Source organism: Cygnus atratus, chromosome 1, assembly GCF_013377495.2.
Source record: "Cygnus atratus isolate AKBS03 ecotype Queensland, Australia chromosome 1, CAtr_DNAZoo_HiC_assembly, whole genome shotgun sequence".
NCBI classification, from domain to species: domain Eukaryota; kingdom Metazoa; phylum Chordata; class Aves; order Anseriformes; family Anatidae; genus Cygnus; species Cygnus atratus.
Window position 1 is genome coordinate 196986644 of NC_066362.1, and position 26395 is coordinate 197013038.

At 43.6% G+C, this 26395-nt stretch overlaps 1 protein-coding gene across 1 annotated transcript in view; it reads left to right on the plus strand.

Annotated features, from left to right (window-relative positions):
* Nucleotides 1-26395, plus strand: part of MAML2 (mastermind like transcriptional coactivator 2) — a 212277-nt gene that overhangs the window by 116624 nt on the left and 69258 nt on the right. The gene's annotated exons all lie outside the window — the stretch shown is intronic.

The following is a 26395-nucleotide window of genomic DNA, read 5'->3' on the forward strand; positions in this document are numbered from 1 at the left end:
CTGCCTTGACACACTAATGCTCAACAAATACCTCGTCTATGAAAAATGCATTTGATAAGGAATGTCTTTTGAAATTAAGATGGTTTTATTATTTCTTTGTGTCCAAAATTGGAATGTAACCAGTTCCTGTAAATTAGACAGATAAGCAGTTTAGGAAATAAACCTAAAAAAAGATTCAAGGAAAATAATATCCTCTTGAGGTAACCATAGCATTTAGTGCAGCTGCCCATTCAGGTGGTGTAGTACCAAAGCTGCTTGCCTGCATGGTGGACTCTGAAGGACTCTGGAGGCCTTTCACCATGGGCAGACCATTTTTTATATTACATTCAATACTCTTCAGGCTTAAATAGGGCACAGGGTAGGGGAGACCAGGGCCAAACCTGATGGGGAAGGCTCAAACACATTAAGAGAAAGGACATCTGTAGTGAATTGCAGAAAGTTGAAGTCCCTCCTAAGCTGTAATGGCACTGAGTTCCCTGCTTCCCTGTCTAAGCTAGGATGTACGGGGGCATATTCAGAAACTGAGGAAATGGGCTCTAACTAGTAGTAGCTGTAATTTTAGGGTACTATCATGGGTTAGGTGGTTGAGATAATCCATCAGCATCCCTCTTGATCATGTACGGTAAGTCAACAGTGGTCAACATGGCCTGACGATGGCCACAATAATCCACCGTCAGGAAAAGAGCTACAGATTTCTCTCGAGGTATACATAAGGCATCTTTATTCACAAACAGACTCTTTCTCAAAATGTCCAAGATGGTCATGGAAGTGACAGATGGCCCAGGAACCAGGGCCATGTCCCCAGCACCCATCCACACCGTGCCACGCACTCCCATGGAGGCTGCAAATATTGAAGGCTGCAGGGAGCAGAGGAGCAGTAAACATGCAGAAGGCCTCAAATTAATAAAAACATAGTATATTAAGCAAACCTGAAATGCAGTTTTTGTTGGCAGGAGTCACGGAGGCACTGAGCACTGCTTGACTCTGAAGGAGGCTGGGAGGCTGCCTGGCGAGAGGCTTGCCCCGTTACCTGTTTACCTCAGACATAACAGCCCCTTTACAAACAATGTGGGCGAGAGATAAGTTGGGCTTTGTTTTGGCCCCCACATTAATCGTGATTAAAAATAGAGCTCTCGGCGGCAGCAGCAGGGAGCAAAACAACAGCAGCATTGTGAGCTTTATCAGGGAAAACAGAGGGCGCGAAGGATGAAAACAGAAGGCGAGCAGAGGAACCGGGAGGAGAAAAACACAAGGACTGGGGCTCGCTTGTCTTGCGGAGGGTAGGGGAGACCAGGGCCAAGCCTGAGAGGTGGAGAAGTCAGATCGACTGACAGGAAGAAATGTGATCTTCAGCTCCAGTCCTGGCTGACACCAGCGGGGTATCGCAGCCAGTTTGCACCATAGGAAGGGTGGGAGATTTGGGGGGCAGCTCAGCCTTCGGTGTGACCACTGCCTTCACATGAAGCTGGCTAAAACCAGTGGGAAACCTCCCCTGACCTCACTTGTGTATACATCCTAAGCCTTTGCTTTCCTAAAGCAGGGTGTGCAAGTAGGAATCTGAACAGCAGAAATGTGGCTTCTTAAACACAAGTAGAGCACCAGCCTGTCCCATTTTGGAGCCTCCCTAAAAGCGATTGTAGCTTTTGATCAAATGGTACAGAATAGGATTCTCCCGCTGCAGCCAAAGAGGTCGATCTGTGCGCTTATTTTTAGTGCAGAACAATAATATCTGTTTTTACCCGTGCTTCAAGTTTAAATGAAGGTTGTAACCTGTCGGTATTTAGTGACTGGAGATGACAAACCTGTTCTTAGATCACCCATTCCCTCCTTCCATTTCAGAATTACACAATTACAACTAAATCATTCGGTGTTTTCAAAAGTGAAGCGCTGGAAGTAAAATCTCATCCCCAGTGGGATTTCCAGTAACAACATATCCGTCAGTTTCAATGGATTTCACCCAGGGGAAATGGCATTCCAGCTTATTCTGAAGGACGTGGCTGAGCTGATCTCTAAAACATGAAGGCTGCAGCATCGTGAACTCAGTCTCAGATCCGTGCAGATGCTTCGGACAGACCAGTGCTTATGTTTTCTCATGGTTTGTTTCAACACTGACACGAGATAATTTGGGCTTAGTAATGAGAGAGGAGTTTGGGAGCTTTCATGTAAACAGTATGGGACTGTGTATGTGCTAAGGTGACCTAAATTTGGTATCCTGTGCCTGTCTTGGGACATTTCTTAGGTCAAGTGTTTTAGATGGCAGAGTCCAAAAGTAGGCGTGTGAGGCCTTATTTTGGCATACAAGACCATTTCAAGCCAGTTAGATGTCTCTGATGTTCCAAAATGGGGGAAAATTGTTGTCTTCATCTGGAGCTATTATTTTATGAAATGAAAGCACACCTCTCACTCAGTGAAACAAAAATGTTCAAGGAAATGTAAATATCCACTAAGTTGCTCTGCTTTTGGAGTAAAATCACCCACGTCTGCAGGAACAGATGCCTTCATTAATACTTATTAATGTTATACTTCACCAGAACCCAGTGGTCTTCACCAGGTGACAGCTCAGTTCTTCTGTCTCTGATATAAGCATATAATAAATGACATTTGCAGGTGAGAAGAGATGAGAACCCCAAAAATTTATTGTATTCCTTCCCAATGTATTTTCTAAATCTTCAACACCTAACTGAGAGCAGTTTGAAATGAACAGAGCTAGCAAAAAAAGGGATTTTTCATTTCGTACACAAATAAAAATATGTGACTTAAAAATTCAGAGTAATCACAAATTAGAAAATAAGAAGTCTGGACCAGCTAAGAACAAAGGTTTGCCTGGTTCTGTATCCTGTCACTCTTAGTGGTCATTAGTGGAAAAGCATAATAATCAGATGAGCATACATTACATTTCCCCAGGATGCTCTCCCAGCCTCCATCCATCTCTGGCTAAGCATCAATAAATGGTGTCTGTGCATTTAATAGCTTGAATGGATTTTTCTTCAATGAATTTGTCCAGTTGCTTTCTGAACCCATTTAAACTTCTAGCATGTATAACATCTTGACAAAAATGGCCCCATAGCTGTACTTCACATCAAGATCTCCTTGTTTGCTCTTACCTTGTCGTGTGTTCATTTTACGTGATGTCCTCCAACTCTTGCATTGGAAGACTTATTGGTCATTGCTCACCTTCTCCATACAACACATTTTATATGCTTACATCATATTCGCCCTCAGTTTTTCCTTTCCTGGGCTGAAAAGTCTTAGTCTATTAAACTGATCCTTCTGTAGAACCCGGTGTTTTGATGTTGTTTTTGTTGTTGTTTGTTTCTTTGTTTTCCTTTGGCTGTCCTTTTTGTCCTTTTCTTTATATTTTTCATTCTACTATGTTCTTTTGAGACAGGAGAATGAATTTTAACAGTGGCAGCACGATGTGTCTTTGCTTTGCTCTCTGTTCCTTTGCTGGCATCTGGCTTGCTGTCTGGATACTTGCACTTGTGAGCGCTGTGAGATGGCCTTTATAGCACCGTCTACTCTGACTTTGGCTTCTCGTTCCCAGGAAATAAGCCTGCGTGTGGAGCCCATCCCTGTAGGCAGACTAAGGACAGTTTTCCATGTGTTGGATTTTATATTTGTCTACACTGAATATCATCTGTTCTTCTATCACCCAGTTGCTGGAAATCTGATAATTTGTTCGTATCCTTCCACTGCCTTTTAACCAATGTCGTATCGATGTGAAGACCTTCCCTCATACCCCACAACAGCTTAGTTTATTAAGCACCTCTAACAAGTGATCTTTGCTGAGTGCCTTTGGGCACAAGCTTTCCAGTTAAGCTGTGTCAACTGAATTCCCCGTGGCCACATGCTTGTTATCTCCTTCAGAAAACCTAACTAGAGTCATGAAGTACAACTTTCCTTTGCAAAAGCTGAGCTGGACTTCTGCAGTATATCCTATTTATCCAGGTGTCACCTAAAGCTATTCTTTAGTATTCTTTAAATTTTGTTACGTATAAATTTTGTTTGGTATAAGCATTTTCCCTAGTACTTTTTTTTAAATGGGTGCCATATTTGCTGCCTTCTAGTCTTCTGATGCCAAAACCATCTTCAGCCAAAAGCTGCACACTATAGTTAGCAGTTCAGCTAAATTGAGATAAAAGTAGAAAAAATATAGATTTTTTTTTTCCTGGAAAAGAGTTTAGTTTTGCAAGATTCTGAATGATCTGGCATTTTAGTTTGCTTTTAATGCCAATCCATATAACATTTAGTGATTATCTGCTAGTTTATCTTTCTGCAGTTTGACAGATTTCATGATAAAGGAGCTTGGCCAGTCAGAGAGCAGAGAGGCTGACCTGTGCTGAGAGCACTGGCAAACCTGGAACGAAATGATGAACTCAGAAAGGAAGGGTACACTTGAAACAAAGTTAAATAAAAACTAACATGAAATAGAAAACTTGGAAAGAAGCAAAATAAAGCACTCAATTTCATTTTTGAGTTATTCTCAGCATTTTTCCATTTCAAAGAAGTCACTCAGTGAAAGCACAACTTTGCCATAAATGTTTTTACCGCTGTTAGAACTGAGCTTGTAAGAAAGCCGCATGTTCAGCAGTATCTATTACTCATCAGGGATGTTGTATATTTAAACTGACGTAGGACTGTGCTACAGAGGCTGGAAACATTAAATAACATGCAAGTTTGTGTTTCCTTGTGAACATAATTGCCTGACCTCTACAGCAGATGCAATTTGCCAAGATTTTCTTAACAAAGGCAGTGACCTTAGTTTACTGCATCATATGAATGCATTGAAGCTTTGGCACTGACGTATGCTACATTCCCTTTCTTTCCTCTGCAGTTTTGCCTATTGTTTAAGTCACTCGATTTATGTGAAGCCCAAAAGAACCGGCACAAACTACCTGTTCCACCCGATGTACCACACATATTGATTCCGCTAATATTGAATTACAGTTCCTTATTTTAAGAAGCTTTGTCAGTGTGCAGTCCCGTGGCCGTGCCAGCTTCTCCTTCGGAGTGCACTTTATGAAGTCAGGCTGCTATAAGGTCATACGACCAGCAGCCCCATGGGACAGTAAATAGCACTGCAAACCGTATACTGTTAATTATTTAACATGTCTTCAGATGAGTGATTTGAACTGAACCGTCTCATCTTTCACAGCTAAATAGTGAAGATGACTCAAAAGCTTTTATGGCCCAAATCACCCAGGGTAATTTACCTCTGAAAACTGAGACAGTAAAGAAACAGAAAAAGAAGCCGGGTTTCTTACAGATTTTAGTCCTTTGTCCCTTTGCATCCCCTCTTTTTACCAACCACGATGCACCTAGCTCCTTCTGTGTCCTGTAACACCCTCACCAGGCAGAAGATGTCAGATGCCAGCTGGGTCAATTTGTCACTGTGCCAGTCTCTGCTGAACAAACACGTCTGGGTTCAGACAGCATCTCCCAAGTCTGCATCCCAGGTTGTATTTTCTCCTCTTCCCAGCTGCTAATTCTCATGCAATGTGTAAGAGCCTTGTTTCTCTGAGACTTCTGCTGGTCTGTCACATCTGACTGGAATTGGCTCGGTGTTGTCAGGGCGAGGAGGGAAATGCTATGGAGGGCAGAGACCCTAAGCAACTAAAGCTCAAATAGCATGGTGAGATTCCATGCTCATCATCTCGGGACATCAAATGTCCCCAGTTCTAATCATAGAGCCAGGAACACACTATTTTAATATAAAGTCATACGTAAGAGCGGATGAAAGCATGGGTGCATCATGCAAGGGTTCATGAATTACAAACTACTTCACGTATAAGCTGCCCCTTAAAACTTGAGGGTAGTGAAGACCTGCCTCCACAATACAGAAAAACAACCTCTTGGGGCCTACCATGCTTTGTTCCTTCAGTTCATTCATTCTTCTTCAGTTCTCTGGGGTCTCGTTGCAGATCTCTGCCTTCAATGTTTTCTGTTTCTAATATGCCTCAAACTGAATTATACACCGTCTGTCACTGTCACTCACCTCTTCCTCATTCTCTCAGGTGGGTCATTTCCTTCTTTTCCCATATCCTTTAGAGTGTTCGTTTCCTTCCTCGTCCAACCTTCTCATCATCTTCTCTTTTTGTCTACTAGCTTTTCTCCCAAGGCGCGTCAACCATATTGTCGGAAAGGCAAGTGGGACTGCTTGAGTGGGCACTTTATAACTCAGCCTCAGATCTTCCAGAGGAGTTTAGACAGCTGCTCAGCTTTGATACTTAATCCCCACTGATTTTGAGTAGGATTTAGGGACCTAAATCCTCTGAATCTCTGGTCCCAGGTCACAAACATTATCCATCCCATACTGGAGCAGCAAGACTCACTGATGTGATCTCGCAAAACTTACGCTGTTAATGACAGAGGTGGCCAGTGCATGTGGGCACTCTTCACTGTGCTCCTATCACCTGCTTCCTAATTAAATTGCAGTTGTGCTGATTGGCAGGGACGTGCTTGGGCCTGAAACCACAATAAAAAGCTGATGTGGGAAGAGGTTGAGAGGAGAGAAAGGCAGAGTCATATGGAAACCTAGGCACTATGGGGATGTAGGACTGGCAGTTCGTGAGTTGCCCAAATTCGCTGGTTCTCAGGAGAATTAAGTCTCCACACACATCCTTCTCCCCTGTGCTCTCTCCAACGCTACAGCTACTGAAGGAAACTGTGAGTAGGAACACAGATTTTCCAGTCCCCTTTGTAGGAATGACCCACTTAGCAGATGATACAATCAGGGTATTTACTCTTTCTTGCCACTTCCAGTAAAGGATGTTCAAAAGCGAAATGGCCATTCATTGAAATGCCCAGTGTCCAAATCACCCTGCACAAAGGAGCTCATCTTGTCCTCAGCAATCCTATTTGCTCAGGTGCAAGGCTACTGCCTGCAGCAGCTACCAGTCCAAATACAGATGTGGGGCCTAGAAAAGAATGAAAGAAAAGAATAAGAAAGAAAGAAGGCCATTTCAGACAAGCCATAGTGAGCCCAAGCAAGTTTCAAGTAAATTAATTGTGGAATGACAGAGTGTAAGATTTTGGACTCCTAAAATGGAACATATTCCTTATAAAATGGGCATGCTGTGCAGCTCTCTGACATTTCCAAGTGAAACAATAGGACCACTAGAATGGAAAGTCTGCAGGAACGGCAGACAAGGAAAGGAAGTTTAGGTTGAACAAAGGTTTTGTTCATTTTTACAGCCCCTAGAGGAAGAGCAGTGCTGTACAGAAGCTGTTAATGATGGGCTGGATTGGACGGCCGAAACTGGTGCCAAGATCTAAATGTGTTTTTACTCCAAGCTCCTCCCCAGCTGTCCTGATACCCCGCAGAACTTCCAGCTGGTGTGAACCCCACGGGCTGCTTGGGCCAGCAAAAAGAAAGGGTTGGGGGGCAACCCTGCCCGCTGCTTGCACTCCTCCTCCTGGCTTGATAACTGCAGTTCTCTTGCATGAAATAGCAAATCGTTGAGCTTCGCCTGAAAAATTTGCAAGTTGACCTAAACTCTCAGGTTCTAGGAAGTAACTGTGCCTGCCGAGGGTTTGCACAGGTAACTATGGCAACTCTCCTTCTCCATTAGGCTTTGAACGAACTGTTCTTAAGTGAAAACAGCTTCAGCCTACCATTGCCGTTTAATAAATAATCCACCAGCCGAGGAGAATTCGGGCTCAGGAGAAGCTGTGCTCCCTTTCAACTAGGCACTACTAAGAGCTGGAAAAATGCAAAAGTGAAATTCAGCAAAGCCGTTTGCAGAATTTCCATGACATGACTTTGTTCCTGCGACATGTAAACAAATCATTCATGCTCACCCCCCCGGCTCCGCGGAGGGGCACGGGGCTCCGAGACGAGCTCCTGGCTGCTGCGTGCTGAGCAGGTAAATGCAGAATCAGAGCTCGTGATCTGCTTTTGCTCGTAATCTCCCTGCTGTACTTGAAGTCATTTTTAAGCCATATGTCATCGTTTTAGGTCTTTGTATTAGGCAGGGAGAGAAAGAAACAGGAGAGAAGGCGGGCAGCTCATTTTGAGATTTGTCATTCGGGACTGACAGCGCGAGGTTCAACCTGCTTAGTTCTGCGATATGTCAAAGTGCATCGGGGTCAGAAAATAACACTGCACAGTTCCTGAGTGGGGATGATGTTTACAGGCTTTTCTTTTACAAGTTTGAATTCTGCCAGGGACATTACACGAGAACTTACAATTTGTTCTTTATAACTAAGAGCCATTTTGAATAGGTGCCAGGCAGTCGGGGCCAGGTTCTTCTTTTAAGCTCTGAAGCAGTGAGGTCCGTCCTCAGGGCCTGATATGAGTTTTCCATTGACTTCAGTAAGGCTCTGGCTTACTAGGACCTCTCCCAGGCATAAAGGTGGGACACCTTGGTCAACAGAGGCCTCGTTTCTCCTGCCTGTCTCTGCGGTAGGCTGAAGGAGGGCTGGCAGCTTCTCCCAGCAGCTTGTCAGAGCATTTTGAAGCCTGAGGCACCTCTGTTCCAGCACACACGTTGTAAGTGGCTTTGAGAAGGCCATACGACCCCTACTTCACAAGGTAGGATGGGCAGAACAGTGTATCTAGAAGCGTTGTCAGATAAATAGAAGAAAACGTCTGGGGGCTGTGTTCCTGGTGGCAGCTGAGTACCTTCCATTGGGAGGGAACAGGCCTTGCAGATACCTGACAAAGATCTAAGTGTTTCAAAGCCTGCCTTCAGCCCAGTATCCTGACCTGCGAGGAGAGGCCTCACCCCACCTGTGACCTCCTTCCCCTCATGCTTTCTGCAAGGGAAACGAAGGCACTGAGGGCCACAGTGTGCCCTTTCTTCCCTCCCTGCCCTCTCCCTGTATGAATCCCATCCAAGTTTGCCTGCCAATATCCACTGGTTTCTGCCAGCACAAACAGTGGCAGAGGGCCACAGGGGCTGCAATTCCACTTATGAGGAGAGGAACAATAAGAGATCAGTTTGGTCCAGAAAGCACATGGAAGTGGCCAAAATGGAGGCGTGAGCAAAGTGAAGAGAAGACCTACAGAAACACTACCTGCATGGCCCCTCTGAAGTGCTGCAGAACCATGATAGGGCCTCCTCTGCCTTCCCCAGCTCCATAGTCTGGGTGGAGACGGGCAGCTCAGATCCTTTTCATTAGAAATTGTCGTTAGGAAGATGTATTCCACCCTGTCACATGTCTGTTTTCATGGGATCTGTGGGATCCTGAGATGAAGATCAAAGCTTGCAGGCTCATAGACACTATCTGGTTATTGTCAGCGAGGCTGGGATGTGAAGTAATTAAAAATAACTCCTTTTGCCACTACCCAAATAACTCAGTAGGGTTGAGTGACTGTAACCCGACTTGGCCTTTTGTCATTCTAAGTGCCGCTATTACAAGGCTGCACTTTCATGATTTGTGGAGAGCAAATTCCCCTCCAAACAAAGGCCAGAACACAGCCAGGGCCTTGTGCACATCTTGGGGAGAGCAGAGTGCGGTGGCCATGCCTGGTTCCTCTGCATTTCTGGGGGCCTCTCCCACCGGGGCCACCTGAGCACCTTCCACCGAGAGCACGGCCTGCAGTAAAGGAGTGAAGATTTATCACTTCAAAATATCAACATTTGGGCAAAGTGTGTCTTTTTAGGTGGGAGATGTTTTTCAATCCTTACTAAAAAAAAAAAAAAAAAGAAAAAAAAGGAGGGGGAAGAAGGGGAAAGAGATTCAGAGTCTAAGAATCCAAACACTTATATGTCTTAATTAAAGGTAAACTTTTGCTTTGGGGTGGCTGTAGTTAGAGCAGCAGGCAGAGACCTGACAGCACAGACTAAACGGAAACAAAAAAGGCTCTTTTTTTTTTTTTTTCCAAGCATTTTTTTTTTCCAAGACCCCAGTCTGAAATGGCTTTGAAACTGCAGGCACCTTCATGTAAATGTTCTTAATAAAGAAAAAAAAAAAAAAGAGAAAAAGAAATCCACTGCAGGACATTTGTAATCCTTCTATTTAGATGTTTTAATAATGTGAGAGTTTATCTTGGAAGATGGTGGCTGACCTGGAATTAAAGCTACGGCTTTGCCAACGTAAGACTAAAAGCTCAGACAGAAGACTTAAATATCATAGTGTAATATGCATCCGTTCATATACATACACATACCCAGATATATACACATATATATGCATGTGCTACATAAACACATTTCTAAACAATCATCAGCTTCCTTTAAAAATTATTTCAACCCAAATTAAGGTGTAGACAAAATCTGATTGGCTCAGACACTACAGAGTGGTGCCCCCATGATATATTCATTTCCTATTCTGGTGTAGTTAATTGGGCATTTCGATTTAATTACCTCAGTCAATAACACTTTCGGTTGAGTGTCTTAAGTGTTCATTTAATTTACTGTAGATTTAATAAGGCAGCGGTTGTATGCTAAAGCTGTTAACCATCTGGATGGGCTGCAAAGCCCATCTCTTCTCTTGGGTAGCTGGGGCCTGATCCAAGACACACTGATGTCTACAACAGCCTTTCTGTTGACTTCAGGAGCTCCAGGCTAGGGCTCCTTGGGGAGTAGGGAGAAGGGTTGCAAAGTATGTAGGCAAATGCCTTTGGCTGTGGGCTTCCTGGCTGGCATATGTGAGGGAGGTTTCAAGATGCTGTTTCTTTTCTGTAGACAATTTTATAAAGCAATGATGGCAGGAAGAGCAACCCATGACTTGGAGCTTGGTAATTGCTGATTGTGAGACAGATCCCTTCTGGTTTACGACTGAAAGTGAAATTTCAAAATGTTCCTCAGCTTGGGAGAGGATACTATGAGCTGGGTCACACCTAGGAAAAGGTAAAATAAACACACCAGTTTGACAAGCCCCATCCAACTGAGTGATATATTTTACCCCTGCCATGAGGTCTGGCAGAGCTGTTCACCCTCCCTCCACCTTGTATGAATCACAAACTCATGCTCTGGGCCAGGAAATATGCAGGCCTGCATGTTTTCAGATCTCCGGTGTACTGGGGAGCAGAAAGAAGCAAACAGCATTAATCAGTACTGCCTCTCTTGATTTCAGAGGCTCTCTTAAATGGATGCATATTTAGTTTAGGCAAAGGATGATATAGTATAAGGTTGTGGTTGTAAGATCTGAGGACCTGCCCGTCTTGTCTGTCTGCACAGTCCTATGTACTAAGCAGGCTTTGGTAAAATGATAAAATACCACAGTACTGGATGGTTTAGAGATATGATAGTTCCTAAAGATGCTGGTAGATATTTGGGGGAATTTCCTGGAACACCTGGGTTGGGAATGGCCAAACATCACATGTTCCAATATCTTCACAAGACCGAGAGCCTTGTGACACAAACTATGTGCCTTGGACAGATGAGAAGAACTAGAGAAGGAAGAGTGGAGTTTAGGCAGAGGATGAGTGCCACTAATCTGCCATGGGACAGGCAGTAAGACAGTGTTTTGGGGAATCCCAGAGTAGCCCATCCATGTGGGCCATGGTGTCCCTGTTCCTTGTTTCTTCCTCCAGTCCACGGTTGGGGTTATCCAGCAGCCATCAGCACCTTACTGCCAGTTATATGGTGTTGTCCAGACCCAGGGCCATAGTTGACTGGCTTGCAACCTGCACATAGGAGCCACAGGTTGGCCACAGCTGTCATTATCCTTTCATGCTTTTCCAGTGATTTACTGTCTCCTGCTTCGTGGCACCCCACAGGTTCCTGCCTCCTTTCCAGACATCTCCTGCTTTTAGGGGCCACAGAATTCCATGCACCCCAGGCCTGAAGCCAGGCTGTGTTTAAAAACAAAGCAGCAGAAACATCAGCATGAACAGGACTCCATGAAATCAAGTGGAGGGAAATTCTTCTGCTGCAGAAAGTAGGCAAAAGGCAACTGGAGATGAATAGGCTGCCTGACAGTTGGCAGACACGCAGGCTGTCTGCCATAGATGGTAATATAGGCACTGCAACAATTATGGCATCTAAAGTCAAAAAAGCAATAAAAAAGCTTTAACCTCTGCTATCCGGGAAAACAGGCTTTGGTTCCAGATGCATTTGGTAGGGAGAAGTCTTTGCAATGTTTGTGACAGGCAAATGGTCTAGAAAGCTCTGCCAAGCTGTGTTAAGGGCAAGGAGTGCTTGGGTTCATCCTTTATTTGTACTAGTGACACATCAAGATTAAAAAATTATATTACTGCTATTATTATAATGATATTGTTATCACTACTGTTATTTTCTTAACACATCAATGGAGCCTGGGCAGCTGCTCTTTATTTCTTATGTGAATGCAATCTGCGTTTAGATTTTTGTGGAGATCAGACACCAGACACATTCCTACATTCTTGTCCGATGTTCAATATTTTTCCATGAGTCAAGGAGAACAAGAATGGGCATATTGTGTAAATGCAAAGCTCTGCCTTTTTAAACTGACACGATGAATTTCAGCCCTGCCTCTTTGTCTCTCTCCTTGGAGCAGGGGCTTTTCAGCCTGCCAGATTTTGTTACTTACTATCTTTGAAAACAGAGGGAGGAAAAAGTCAGCCCTTGTTAATTCATTGTCCCAGACACCTAGCAGTGTGGTATCCTTAAGGACTGCTTTTTTTTTTTTTTTTTTCTCTCTCTCTTCTGAGATGGTGACGAGCTGTTGCTTTCCTGCCAGCTCCATTGTATTCTCTTAGCAAAAGCCTGCAATACTAGAGGCACTTTAAAAATAAGCGAGGAGTCTGTTGCAATAGACATCCAACAAAAGTTCCTGCTGCAATCCACTCTTCCAGTAAATGCTGGTTCATAATCCAGATTTAGGGCTTTGGGACTGGTTCATTATAAAACACTGTTACAGGTCAGTTTTTTGCATCTGTTACAGCAACACTTCTACATTGAGAAGGACATATACGCAGACAAATACTAGTTTATAGGGGGTCCTTGGAATTTGAATTCCACTTAGGGAAATAGGCAAAACACTCTTCCACCTCTATTTTTTTTAAAGTGCTAGTGAAAGGTACCTGTTTGATGACTGAAAGACTTAGCTCATCTGTACCCACCAGAGCAACAACTGCCCTGGAGACTGCTCATATTTGGTCCACGTCCCAGGCAGGTCTTCATGGCCTGCCTTTCTAAAGCCTTTTCCTAAGTACAGACCACCATAGAGAGAAGCATGTGTGCAAATTAAGATTTTTTTCCTAAATAGAGATCTTTGATTTTTTTCAGATATTTTAATAGGCTACAAAATGCTTATTCCTGCAGAATAGATGAGAATAAATTTGCCTCTACCAGAGCAAGTCTAGTCTAAGCAATACACAAGTGAAATTTCACTGAAGTGCTTCAATAACTCTGACTATTTGACTGGTCTTTCTGAGAGCGCTAAGTCACTGAGTGCCCTCTGAGCATGTTTGACCCAGAGCTTCCTAGCTAAGCTTTGGCTTTTCAAAGAAAGGGGAGCATATGAAGAGTGAAAGGAACTAATTAGCACCAAGAATGATGTGGTCATTTGTTCACTCTGAACCGGTCTGCTACCTCTGGAGTTTCATACACAGCAGTTTGCTGCGCAGCCTTTTGGCTGTAATGATTTCTAGTCACCATTAACTGGTGCTGTAAAGTTGAAAGGTTTCACATCAGTTATTAAAATGGAAAATTATTTTGTATCCAGTCTAGTGTTTTCTAAAGTATATTGGATGCCATATTTTGACACTTAAAGAGACGTCTGCTTTTCAGAGATGCTGAGTGTGCATTGATGTCTTTTGGAATTTAGCTGGAAAACAGGTCTCATTATTAACATGTTTGTCATTGTCTAAATGAATGAAGAAAGTTTTTCAGAAAAATATATAAAGTGCTTGTCATGGACCCTTATAGTCAAGGGGAGGAAGCCAAAGTCCAGTAAAGTCCATTTAAAAACTTAGATATTTCTATGGTCTTTAGATGGGGCTTAAAGAAAGTCATCATTTAGCAAATCTGCTTCATCTGATGTGGAATCAATTTGCTTGGTCAACCCTTTGATTTTTTGTTATCAATTAAGAGCTACTGATCTGATGCTTTCTGTGAATGATTAAGACAGAACAGAAAGAATATCCCAAGCTGGAAGGGACCCACAAGGATCATCGAGTCCAACTCCTGGCTCCACACAGCACCACCCAAAAATCAGACCCTGTGTCTGAGAGCATTGTCCAAACACTTCATGAACTCTGGCAGGCTCGGTGCTGTGACCACTGCCCTGGGGAGCCTGTCCCAGTGCCCGACCACCCTCTGGGTGAAGAACCTTTCCTAACACCCAGCCTGACCCTCCCCTGTCCCAGCTCCATGCCGTCCCCTCGGGTCCTGTCGCTGTCCCCAGAGAGCAGAGCTCAGCGCCTGCCCCTCCGCTCCCCTCGTGAGGGAGCTGCAGGCCGCCGTGAGGCCTCCCCTCAGCCTGCTCTGCTCTGGGCTGAACAAACCGAGGGACCTCAGCCGCTCCTCATACATCTTGCCCTCCAAACCCTTCACCATCTTTGTAGCCCTCCTTTGGACTCTCTCTAATAGCTTTTTGTCCTTCTTATATTGTAGCACCCAAAACTGCACATAGTACTCGAGGTGAGGCTGCACCAGCACAGAGCAGAAGGGGACACTCCCTTCCCTCCCCCAGCTAGCAGTGCTGTGCTTGATGCAGCCCAGGGAAGGGTTGGCCGTTTTGGCTGCCAGGGCACACTGCTGACTCATGTTCAGCTTGCTATTGACCAAAATCCCCAGATCCCTTTCCACAGGACCACTCTCCAGCCTCTCTTCCCTCATTCTGTGCCACATAATCCACGATTACACTGTTCCAGATGCAGAATCCGACACTTGCTCTTGTTAAACTTCATGTGCTTGGTGATTGCTCAGCCCTCTGATTTGTCAAGATCTCTCTGCAAGGCCTTTGTATCCTCGAGGGTAATGGTCTAATCTATCAAGATTAGACTTTCTACCTTCAAGGGAGTCAACGGCTCCTACTAATTCAGTATTGTCCTGAAATTACTTAGTATGCATTTGACTCCTGTCTCCAGATCATTTATAAAAACATTGAAAAGAACTGGCCCTAAAATTGAGTCTTGGGGAACCCCACTAGTGACTGGCCACCACCCTGCAATCTACATAAAAATACAGATCTACACTTCTCAAGTGCATTATCATTTATGGTTTTCACCTCCTCCTCCTCCCTCACCTTATGTGATCTGGAGACAATCACACTTATACATTTGCTCCATTCACACTACATTTAAAGTTTCTCAGTTACACGCTACCAGATAACATACGGATTTGTCTTAGAGATGAATAACAAAAAAATGATAAGCAGTGAACAAGAAGTTGCCAACTACACATAAGGTAAAAAACGGGAGCTGTCAAACACTGGAATGGGGCCTGGAGAAGTTATGGTGTCTTCATCCTTGTGGGTACTCAACATTCGCCTGGACAAGGTCCTGGAGGTATCTCTGCTTTCAGCAGGACCTAGATGGCATGATCCAGAGGTCCTTCACAGCTATGTCATTTTATGATCTTAAATGCCTTCTGAGGAACTCTCCACTAATGCTACTGCCACAATGTTTTTATTTTCTTTCTGTGATTAGCATGGTAAATGAATAAGTAGCAAAAGAACTCTTTACTGTATTAGTGGCCTACAGAGATGGAATTTAAGACACCCAGCTATGGAGCTATATCATTGCAGAGGGTTTCCTCTGCATGACTCTTGGTGGGGACTTACTCCAGGTGTCTGGATTTCCTTATCAAAGCCAGCAGAGCCGCTGAACAGTCATGCTTCTGCCCACACCTGATGTATCGTGGAGGTGTAGGGTACAGAACTGATGCAACAGCAAGCTCTGTGGTAGTCAAAGGATCCTTAGTGTACTTGGCTGAGTCATTTTCACTGTGTAGCCAAAATAATGCTGGTTTTAGTGATGTTTGTGATACCTGTGTCCAGTGGGTTCTTTTGTCATGGCTGTATTGTTTCAGGAAAGCAATGCTATTCCGCTCAGCCACTGCTGAACACGAAATTTTTCTCATTCTGATATTACAAAGCCAGGGATAACCATTTACTGTAGAAACAGGCCCATGGCTGCTGTGGAGGAAAAAAGGACTTTGAGAATGCCTGTTAACTTGGAGAGGCTCATTTTTCAGTGCTGTTTCTGTTTTCATGAATTCACACAATACATGATTGCTTCACATAGGGAATAAGCCATATAGGAAGCATCAAGTCTTATGAATCCGCTTCCGTCCCACTCACTGAAAACTATTATAGTAGCCAAAAATACCTGTAAGTATTTTGGTGTCCCTTCGTGGTTTACCACCACAGAAGATGTAATGCATAGCTTGCCCAGAACTACCAGGAGCATCCCACAGTGACTCCATGGAACTTAGTGCTGAGTCTAGGACCAGCTATTCCCTTGAAGAAAGCTGTAGTCAGGAGAACAGCATACAGTACAAAGGCTCCTTGGAGACTAGACAGCTGCAGAGACATGAGCCTGTGCAGCAGGGGATTGCACTGACAGTCTTAGACGCTGGCATCGCTGCTCAGAGCCACAAACCACAGTGTGTGCTCAGCAGCAGGGTTTTGCGTCGGATGGGCAGGACGAAGGAGCTGAAAGGCTGCAGTGTGCAAACGGCATCACCTCATCACTGGGGAGGTTTGCAAATCCCGCCTCAGTGCTGACTCTTTGAGCGTCTCCTCAGTCCATTTGAGGGCTGTGCAGGGCACTGCCATTGTGCCCGTCTCCTCCAGACAGGCCAAGGCACAGCTCTCATGTTCTTTCCCTCTTTCATCCCTTTCTTGCAACCAGATTTGATCTTCACATTATTTTCCTACCTATCAGGGAATCAGGGGAATGCTTGTCAATGTTGGATTTTAAACCATATGATGATGGCATCTGGTGCAGGATCAACAGCTCTTGAGATGCACGAACCCTATTGCAATGTCATCTTCTTTGTGAAATACCTGGTATTGTCCACAGGTATTTGCACATACAAAGCCCCTGGGCTTAGGCCTGTTAGGGTTGTTGGCATATATTTCTGACACCACTGCTCTGCTCTTTTTTTCCAGAGGTTAAGGGCCCTTGTTTTTGCCAAATCAAATCTTTTTGCAAAAGCCAAGCTTTTGCTAGATGCTCTGTGCTATAGAATGTTCTCTTTGAGAGAAAAAGAAAGCCAAGAAACCTATTTTCACTTTATTCAGAGACATCTCTATACATTTGACTTGTCTATTTGTTGAAACATCTTTCAATTCTCATCTCCACTCCTCTTGATGTTTCTCACATTCCTTTTAAGCATCATCTTGTAAGCTTTCCAGTACCTGAAGGATCTGTTGTTATTTTTTGGTTTGGTTTGGTTTGATTTTTAGCTTGTAAGTACCTTTTTGTTACCCCTGACTGCTCCTGAACCCCTCTGTCTACTCTTACTTTTTCCAGCTCCTGGAATATTCCTTGCTCAATGGTTGCCCATTTCCAAGCCTTTCCTTCACCCTCTCTGGCCATTTGCTTGTTTTGGGATTATTTCAAACATCTCAGAAAGTATCATGAAGATGCTCCTCAAAGAAAGGCTAAATAAAGAAAAAGCAATGACATGGCAACATGTGCTAGTCCAAGAGAGTAAGGCATTTGGGGCTCCTGTAACCTGGTAATGATCTCCCATTGTCTCAGACTGATTTTTACGATTCATTCTTGTTCTGTTGTTCTGTTTGTGTTTTCAGGCTAAAACTGAAATTCAGGAGTACAACTGGTGGAAAATATTTAGATACTGGTCAAATGACTTCCATTGGACAGTTTTCTTCCAGACTTCTAAAGAATTGGAAATACAGGAGCTGTGCGACATGAACAGACATGTCTTGTCTGAACCCCTACAGCATCTCATCAATAACAATGACAAATATTTCAGGGGAAAAATATATGATCATCTTGATAGGCTTGCAAATAGTTTAACACTCTTCACCACCATGTCTTTTCCTCCCCTGCCCACCAAAACCCTAGCCAGTCTCTATGATCCATAAACTGGTTTGAACCTTGATGTTTAACATTTCACATCTTCTTTTAAATATTTTGTCATCAGGTTTCTTAAGTCGGTGTCTTCCATATTCCAAACAAATACTGAGTCCCTCTTTAAATCTTGCTGTATATTTCCTCCGACTCTATCTATGTTGGAAGAAAAAGGTTTTCATTTAATTGGTATTTAATTTACAGTTGTACATCTTGCTAAATAACCTCTTGATTTGCAGTTACTCTTTAGACTCTTATTATATAAACTTTCATAATTTTCTCTTTTATTTGTCCCTTCTATTGTCTGTTCTCCTCGTAAGACTATCTTCTAAGCTCTTAAATCTTGTTACTTTTCTCCAAAATCCCCTAACATATTTGCCTATTCTGCTTATGTAGGCCAAACTCTTGATGGGGTACACTTGGCCTGTCCTGACACTGCAGGTTTAAGCTGAAGGTTTTGGAAATGGCCGTTAGGTACTGCTGTTACTTTATGTCCTTCTCACTGAGGGTGAACGTGCACGCTGGGTGGAGGCAGGGGACAGATGCTAATACAGGTCAAACCAAGCCATGAAGGGAGTGCACCATCCTTGCTAGATATGTTCTCTTACCACTGGCCTGCATTTGGTCCTAAATTCCTAAATTTCACTTCTCTTCTGAAGTTCTGGCAGAGGATCAGAACTCCTTCCTCCTAACAAGAAGCCATTTTGACCAGTCGTTTATTAGGAGTCTTAGATGAAGCAGTGATGGAAGGCACTTCTCACTCAAGCAGGTCCTCCTTGTCCTGGCTGGTGGATTCAGTGCTGGAAGCACAACTGGGTAATATGCTGAGGAGATTTTTTTTCCCAGTTGATGACTCTATCTCCCATGAACTGTAACTTACCCTGCAGAAGGTCTCAAGGCCAAACAGTTGGTGTGAGTGCCATGTGACGCATTGATTTGCAGGAAGAGCAAAACAATCTAAATTTTTCCTTATTTTTCCAAGGCTGTCTGGATGGCTGCTGTCTTCTTTCATTGACTGAGCTTTTGAAGGAGAATGATTCAGAGGAGATAGGTATTTAGGTAACTAAAGTCCATGTGTGAGCATGGCTGTGTGATCTTAATGAAGCTAGAAAGCCTTTGCACTGCCAGTTTGGAAGGGATGCTGGGCAGAAAACTAGGACCAGACTGCTCCCAGCAGTCTTTCCTTAGGTGAAATCTGCTATGCCATTGGTCTCTAAAAGGCAAATCAAATAACAGCCACCACATTTTTAAGGATTAGGAGCTTCCTGTGCAAGACAGTATGTGTTTTTAATGCTTTAAGTTGACTTATGAAACTGGTAAACAATGTGGAGGGTGGTGTTGGATGACCCCTTTTACATGTCTGATCATCCTGTCAACATTTGTAATGCATTTGATATTTTCTTCTCATCAGGACAGGATCAGTTAAGCAGTTGCATTTCCCAAAGCTCAGGTTGTATTACGCTTTGTTCCACATTTCATGGTAATAAATGTTGACGTAAATTTCTGTAGATTTCATATAAAGTGATTGTTAATTTATTCATGGTAGGAAGGGAAGAGAAGTGAAGTGAAGTGAAGGGAAGGGAAGGGAAGGCAAGGCAAGGCAAGGCAAGGCAAGGCAAGGCAAGGCACAGCACGGCACGGCACGGCACGGCAAGGCAGAAAAGAAAAGAAAAGAAAAGAAAAAAGAAAGGAAAGGAAAGGAAAGGAAAGGAAAGGAAAGGAAAGGAAAGGAAAGGAAAGGAAAGGAAAGGAAAGGAAAGGAAAGGAAAGGAAAGGAAAGGAAAGGAAAGGAAAGGAAAGGAAAGGAAAGGAAAGGAAAGGAAAGGAAAGGAAAGGAAAGGAAAAGAAAAAAAAAGAAAAGAAAGAAAAGAAAAGAAAAGAAAAGAAAAGAAAAGAAAAGAAAAGAAAAGAAAAGAAAAGAAAAGAAAAGAAAAGAAAAGAAAAAGAAAAGAAAAGAAAAGAAAAGAAAAGAAAAGAAAAGAAAAGAAAAGAAAAGAAAAGAAAAGAAAAGAAAAGAAAAGAGAAGAGAAGAGAAGAGAAGAGAAAAGAAGAGGCTTTTCCAAAAGACAAATACACAGCTTTCAGGATAAGAAGTACAGATCTTTCATGCCTATTTTGTTTTGCTTACAGTAATGACTGCTACATTCTGATTAGCAATCTTGACCTAGTTAAATTGCTATTGTTTCTGTGTTCCTATTCTTCTAAAAGACTGTGGCTAGACATGATATTTTATAATCCATCAAATGTAGAATCTGCATAAAAATATAATTATTGTGCTTCAACAACTTGTTATTGTGCTTCAACAACTTGGACCAAAGCCCTGACGTTATATTTCTAAGCAGTACACTGTGAATAATATGGATGCATTTTTAGGTTGGTATGTTCAGTTGGCAAGATATGTGATTTTTCCATAAGTGAAGGTAAACTGTGGCATTTCTAACATACTGATTACTATTCCAGCCTTGTTCCCCAGCTAATGAGAATTAAGTGGATACTTGTCAGCCAAGGAACTTACTTATTTGTTGCTATAAAGTCAGTTTTAGTGGCACTTATAGTGAACAGGGAGAAAAATTTGTACTACCTCTCCACCACCGTTATTGACAGTGTTGATTATGCCTAGGGATCACCCAGAGGTGGGATGCCTGTGCACAAGGCACTGTATAGATGCTCCGTCCCAGAGCTTATGATCAGAAATACAGTGGTGGGAAGGTTCAGGGCCTACAGAGTGAAAACCTAATGGCAGCAAGCCTTGCACCTTGTGATCAAAGTGGTTTTAGGAGTGGATTAGCAAAATGGGAGAGGAGCGGGGTGGAATGGAGCTGTGGCGATTTGAGCGGAGTCAGTCACGAGCAGTATGAGGCTGAAGGCACCTCCTCCTCCTCACAGCTCAGCAAAACTGGTTGTCTCCTTCCTGCGGATGCGCTCCAAGGGGGCAGCATGGCGGAACACGAAGAAGAGAAAGCATGTAGAGCTGAGCCTGGGCCAACCAGGCTGGGGCAAACATGGCAGGGCTTTAACCCGGCAGTGATGCTGTGCTGCTTTTTGGGGGACTCGGTGGCTATCGCACTGCTCCCCACAGCATGGCCTGCCCAGGGCTGCAGTTCTGTCACTTGGAAATGTTTCCAAGATCAGCATCACGTAGCAGATCAGACTTTCTGAACCTGGAGCGCTAAAATCTTTCTGAAGACAACTGTCATGCTTGCGTTTCCAGCCATGCCAGGTAGAAGTTGCAAATGAGGACGAAAGATTAAAAATAAATATCCTTGGCTTTGCTTTCTATGCAGAAAAAAGCACAGAGCAGGGGGTTGGGGATGGATGCTCAGAAGAAGACTTCTTTAGGAGGTCTTTAGGAGATCTTGAAAGCTTCGGGAGAGACATCAGAGCAAACCTGCTGCTCTGTGGCACTGCCCTGGACATGGGGAAGAGTGGGAATGGTCGAAGCTGTCAGATGATATCAGGAGCTGTGTAGAAAAAGTCGTAATGGGAACCATTCTGCCTGATCCTAAAAAAACGTGTCTGTAGTCAGGAAGGGGCTGTGAGGGTGTGTGTGTGACCCTGGCAATAGGACCTGTGATGGCTGAGGAGGCCTCTGAGGCCTGGGGGCAGTGGCTGGAGTCCAGGCCTCGCTGCAGGCCTGGGATGCAAAGGTGCTTTCACAGCATAAATGAGAAGTAGCATTCAGCATGTTTTTCTCCTTTGGAATCAATTCCCATTTCTTTTCTCTCTCTCTCTCTCTTTTTTGGAAACTTTCATTGTTTGAATATTTTCTGTATTTTTCATGTAATTCCTTTACCCCTTCCCCTCCCCAGATACTTGAAGGATTTTGTTTACAATGCAGCTATAGATACAGTCAGCACATATTGTGAGAAAGTCTAGGAAGTCCAAAAGGGACCTTTTAAAGTGGATTTGACTGTTCTATGTTAAAAGCATAAAAACCAGAGCTGGGTTTCTGACATGAGAAGTATTACTCTGCACAAACTGTTAACACTGCCTCATTGCCTGCTTTACAAAGTGTATCGGTCACTTAGTTTTCCTTCCCGTTGTTCCACCATAGAAGCTAAGAAAGCTGCAAACCTTGGCAGGAAAATGTGAGAGAGAGGAGAGCAAAAGCGGTGGGAGATCTTTCTTTTACATCTTCAGCTACTAAGGGAGACCGGAGACTTAAAACACAAAGTATTGTGATATCTGCTCTGTAGTTTGCGTGCAGTGCATTGGTGTTTTGGTCCAGTCGTCGGGGTCTGGCTGTAAACATTTTGAGATGACAGCTTGAGATGTTACTAACACCTCTGTGCAAGGCCAAGGATGGGTTGCACTGGGAAATTAATTCCTTTGGAGATCTCCAGGTGCCGTGGAGATACTCCAGCAAGCTGGAGGGATAAGCTGTGTTTTACTTGTCCTAAGAGCTGTGAAACCCTGTGCTGCTGGATGGTTAACTTAGGACTTTCTCAAGTGCTGTTGTCCTATGCATTATTAAAAGATGAAAAAAAAATCTAAAGAAAATAAATCCAACAGAAGAAGCTGAGTGAAGCACACACAAAAAACAAGACTTTCAATGAAACTGAAATCAGATAGTCCTTAGCATTTCCTGCTGTCACAGACAAATTATTTTCTTGGCCATTCTTGACCACTTGAAAGCAATACAAGTGAATGTACACGGGTAACATCAGAAGTGGATCAAAGATGTGCTAATAAAAATACTGATAAATATGGATAGTTGGAGGAAGAAATCCCTAAAATTTCTCATTGTCAAATTGTGCTTTTGTACCAAAGAGGTTTTTGTTTCCAGTCTCTGAAAAAGCGTTTGAGACAGAAAAAATAATCAATTTTCATCAAAATCCTCTAGTTTTGCATGTAGTAACAAATTTCAACCAAAAGAAAGGTGAAGCAAAAGTTTTTGGGTTGGTTGGTTTGGGTGTTTCTCAGAAAGATAATGATTTGATACCAGGGTTTTGATGAGCCCTAATTATTAGCTCAGTGGAACTCCTGCTGATTTGGCTGTGTGTCAGGGAGCACTGGGGAAGAAGCTGCCTCTCTTAAATCCCTTTAAAGACTCAAAATAAGTTTTAAGGAGGAATTAATTGTCCCTCTGCACAGGAGGTGGTGTCATACCATGCTGTTTAGACTGTGTCATCTCTAGAGTTTTGCCCTTGCTTGATAATGTTGCTGAGAATTTTGTTTGCGATATCTTGCAAACCTGTTCTCATGCATTTAACTTCATGCAGATCCCCTGCAGTTTTAACTTCAGAAAATCAATGCACCCAGCACTGCGTGGCTGCATGCTGACTCACCAGAGCCTGCTTAGCAAAAGGTCTTACAACAATACGGGCTGCCAGGAAATGCATGTACTCTGTGATGGTTCACAAAGTCCTGCCTGCCTGTTGTGGGATGGAGCCGTGCATGGAGAGCTTCTTCCTCTCCCAGTTACTGTCATGTCACACATTTCCCATCACAGAGCCTTTCAGTATTACACAGTTTGAGTGGTTTGAGATGTGTAATTGTGAGCCTGTTTGATCTGAGGAATGTGCCTCTGTTATGTGTCCAGGAACTTCTACGTTACATTTACTGACCCAAATCAATCCTGGTTTGCAAATTGGAAGAGATGGAGCTTGAAATCTGGCAAGCTCTTTTTTCCCCTTTCTGAAGAGTGTGTGTTTTGCTTGGGGAAAAAGGGCTCTGGCTGATGAAAAAGTGATCGGTAGCTGAAAAATGCTAGAAAACTGCAAAGGTTTGAGTGATTGAATCACGTCCCTTCAGAAGACAAAGCAAGCATAATGCTTGGGCATCGGTGCCACATAAAAGACACTATTTAGTGTCTATGAAATAGCAAGACAGAGAGGCTTGTGATGGACACTGCTTGTGATGGAACAAACACAGTCTGGTCCCAGCAAACCGCCCTGCCGTGTAATTGGTAACATCTCATGGGAGGGATGGAGAGGGGGCTTTGTCCCTGAGTGCTGCTCACAGCTTCGTGCCCTAACCCTCCACACCCCTAATGCATGCATTGACCAAGGTGTTATCAACATTGTTTGGATGGTTTGCAGGGATGTAATAAGTCAGCACTTGTCATTTCTTCTTTAGAAATCTCTTTTTGGTGGGCATTTTAGGAGACCACATGTAATGAAACCCTTGAGTGCTCCAGCCCATGGCAAGGGAGGGCTGGGTGAAGGGACATGTTTGGAGATCACGGTGCTCTCCTTGGCTCTGCCGCTGACTGGTGCAGGTCACTGGGAAAACCACACCACACCTCTCCCGTATCTGCGAGTAGTTAGTTCAAATGCAGAAAAACAGCCTCTATGCACAGCGCCGTGCAACTTTAACTGCATCGGAAAGCCTGATGCAGGTGCTCTGAAAATGCGAGGACATTTTAAACAGCTCCCTCTGGTTGAAAATGACACGCCAAAGTAAAATTAACTCAGAAAGACGTATTTACCACATAAAGCACATACATGCAGAGGATACATTATTCATTATCTGTTCAGCCTTTTTGTCAGCAGCACATCCGAAAGCAAAACATGCTGCCAAGTCATGTATTCTGATGATCAGGGGACTTCCCCATTTCCCAGGAAGATGAATCTGGGGGCATGAGAGTGATTTCTAATAAACACACTGACAGCAAAGATGATGGTAAAAGGAAGTGCACCTTACTGTTTTTTTTCACAGAGGAAAGTACAGTGAGTCATGTGTCAGGAGGAAGATGCTAACCAAAGGCAGTCCCTGCACTTTGCCACCTAAAAATCCCTCCCCAAGGACAGCTAATGACAAGTAGTTACTCTTGTAGGCAAAAGGTCTTGCACAAGTAGGCACCAACATATCTGTCCTTATAAAACGGAAGCATGAAGCTTTGATTCGAAAGCTATGCTAGAAACTTGACTTCAGATATGAGGTGAGATTTTTCAGTGTCAGAGAGAGGAATTACAAGCCTTAGTTTTAAGGGGTAAACTCAGTGTCCTGCTGATGCAGTAGGAGGATAGATGGGTACCGAGGAAATATGTTTGTGAATTGAGCTCTTCAACTAAAACAACTTCAATCGACTCTGTGGCATTCTCTCTAGAATAAAAGTGTTCCCACATGGAGTTATGTGGGAAGAGTTCTTACCAGTAGATTAAGTCTGAAGCTGAGGGGAATGGGGGCCATGACAGAATACCTGCCCATGGACCTGAAAGAGCAGGGGTACATGAAACAGGGCACCTGAAACAGCAGGGTCCAAATAATGTGATCTGAAGATTTCATAGATCATCCTTCCTCACGTAACTGCAAAAGCAGAGATCTCAGTGTCTCATCTGCCCATCGTGGTTTCCCAAGACATCACACTTTGTAATGGGCCCGGTTTTCCCAGTGGTACACACAGTTACTTGTCAGATGACATTGTCCTGCAGTCTCCTCGGTCAGTGCACTTCTGCCCAGGCACGAGATGAGCCGAATTTCCATGTGGAGTTTCCTGACATTGCTCACAGACCTCTGTGCAGCTGAAGCAGCAGCAGCGTGCACGTGGGCTGAGCTAGGTCTGCGTACGCCCGTGGTTGCTGTCTCTGGTGCTTGGTACGTGCCTTTAATGTAGAGACCTGAAGGTTTGACAGGTGTGTTTGTTAAAAAAAAAAAGAAAAGTGATCTATTCTTTTATGAACTGCCTTTCTGAAATTTGAAATAATGCTACTTCAGGGTATATACATATATTGACCCAAAATTTTCAGCTTGTGGGACTACACCTTTGTTTTGTGTACACAGGGTGGGAATTTGCACGTACAAGCGTGGCAGATGAATACAGATCAGGCAGACAGGGCTGTGAAGCTCCTTTCTTTCAGCAGACCCACAGGGTTTGTGAGCAGATGAAAGTATCGCTGTAAATATTCAAGGAAAAGGAAGTAGAGTTGCTGTTCTCAGAGCAGTGTTGCGTGTACTCTGTGTTTTATAGCAGATGTTTCAGAATATAAACAATTAGGGCTTAATGTATGAATATACAAATCTGGAAAATAATCCGGCAGTACATCATGGACCAGACCCTTGGCTGACATAAACTGACATGGTTCCAGTGGCTTCACTTCAAGTTTTGAACACGTTAACATCTAACATCTTTCACTACATTGATCTCTGGTCATTATAAACCTATGTGAGATCAGGATGGCTAGATCTCACTTGTGCCATTAAAATATCTCCTAGGACCTTTGGACTCTGCCATCCAAACATGATCTTTTGGATCATGAACCAAAATCATTACAGTGAAATCCTGCAGTATTGGGTAGACATACGGGCGGATTTCATGGCTGCATTAGTCTCTGCTGTCTGAAAATACATCAGATCTGTCTGGCATAGATAGACAGGAGCAAATCTGGGATCGATATGCCCTTGGCTTTGCCAGCTACAGCTCTGGCCACCTCCCTCCACTCACACCCACAAGGAAGGTGGGACTTCTGGTCAACAGGAGGCAGTGATGCCCAAAAACTGCTGGTGGCTATAAAGACAGGGATGGCAGTGACAGGG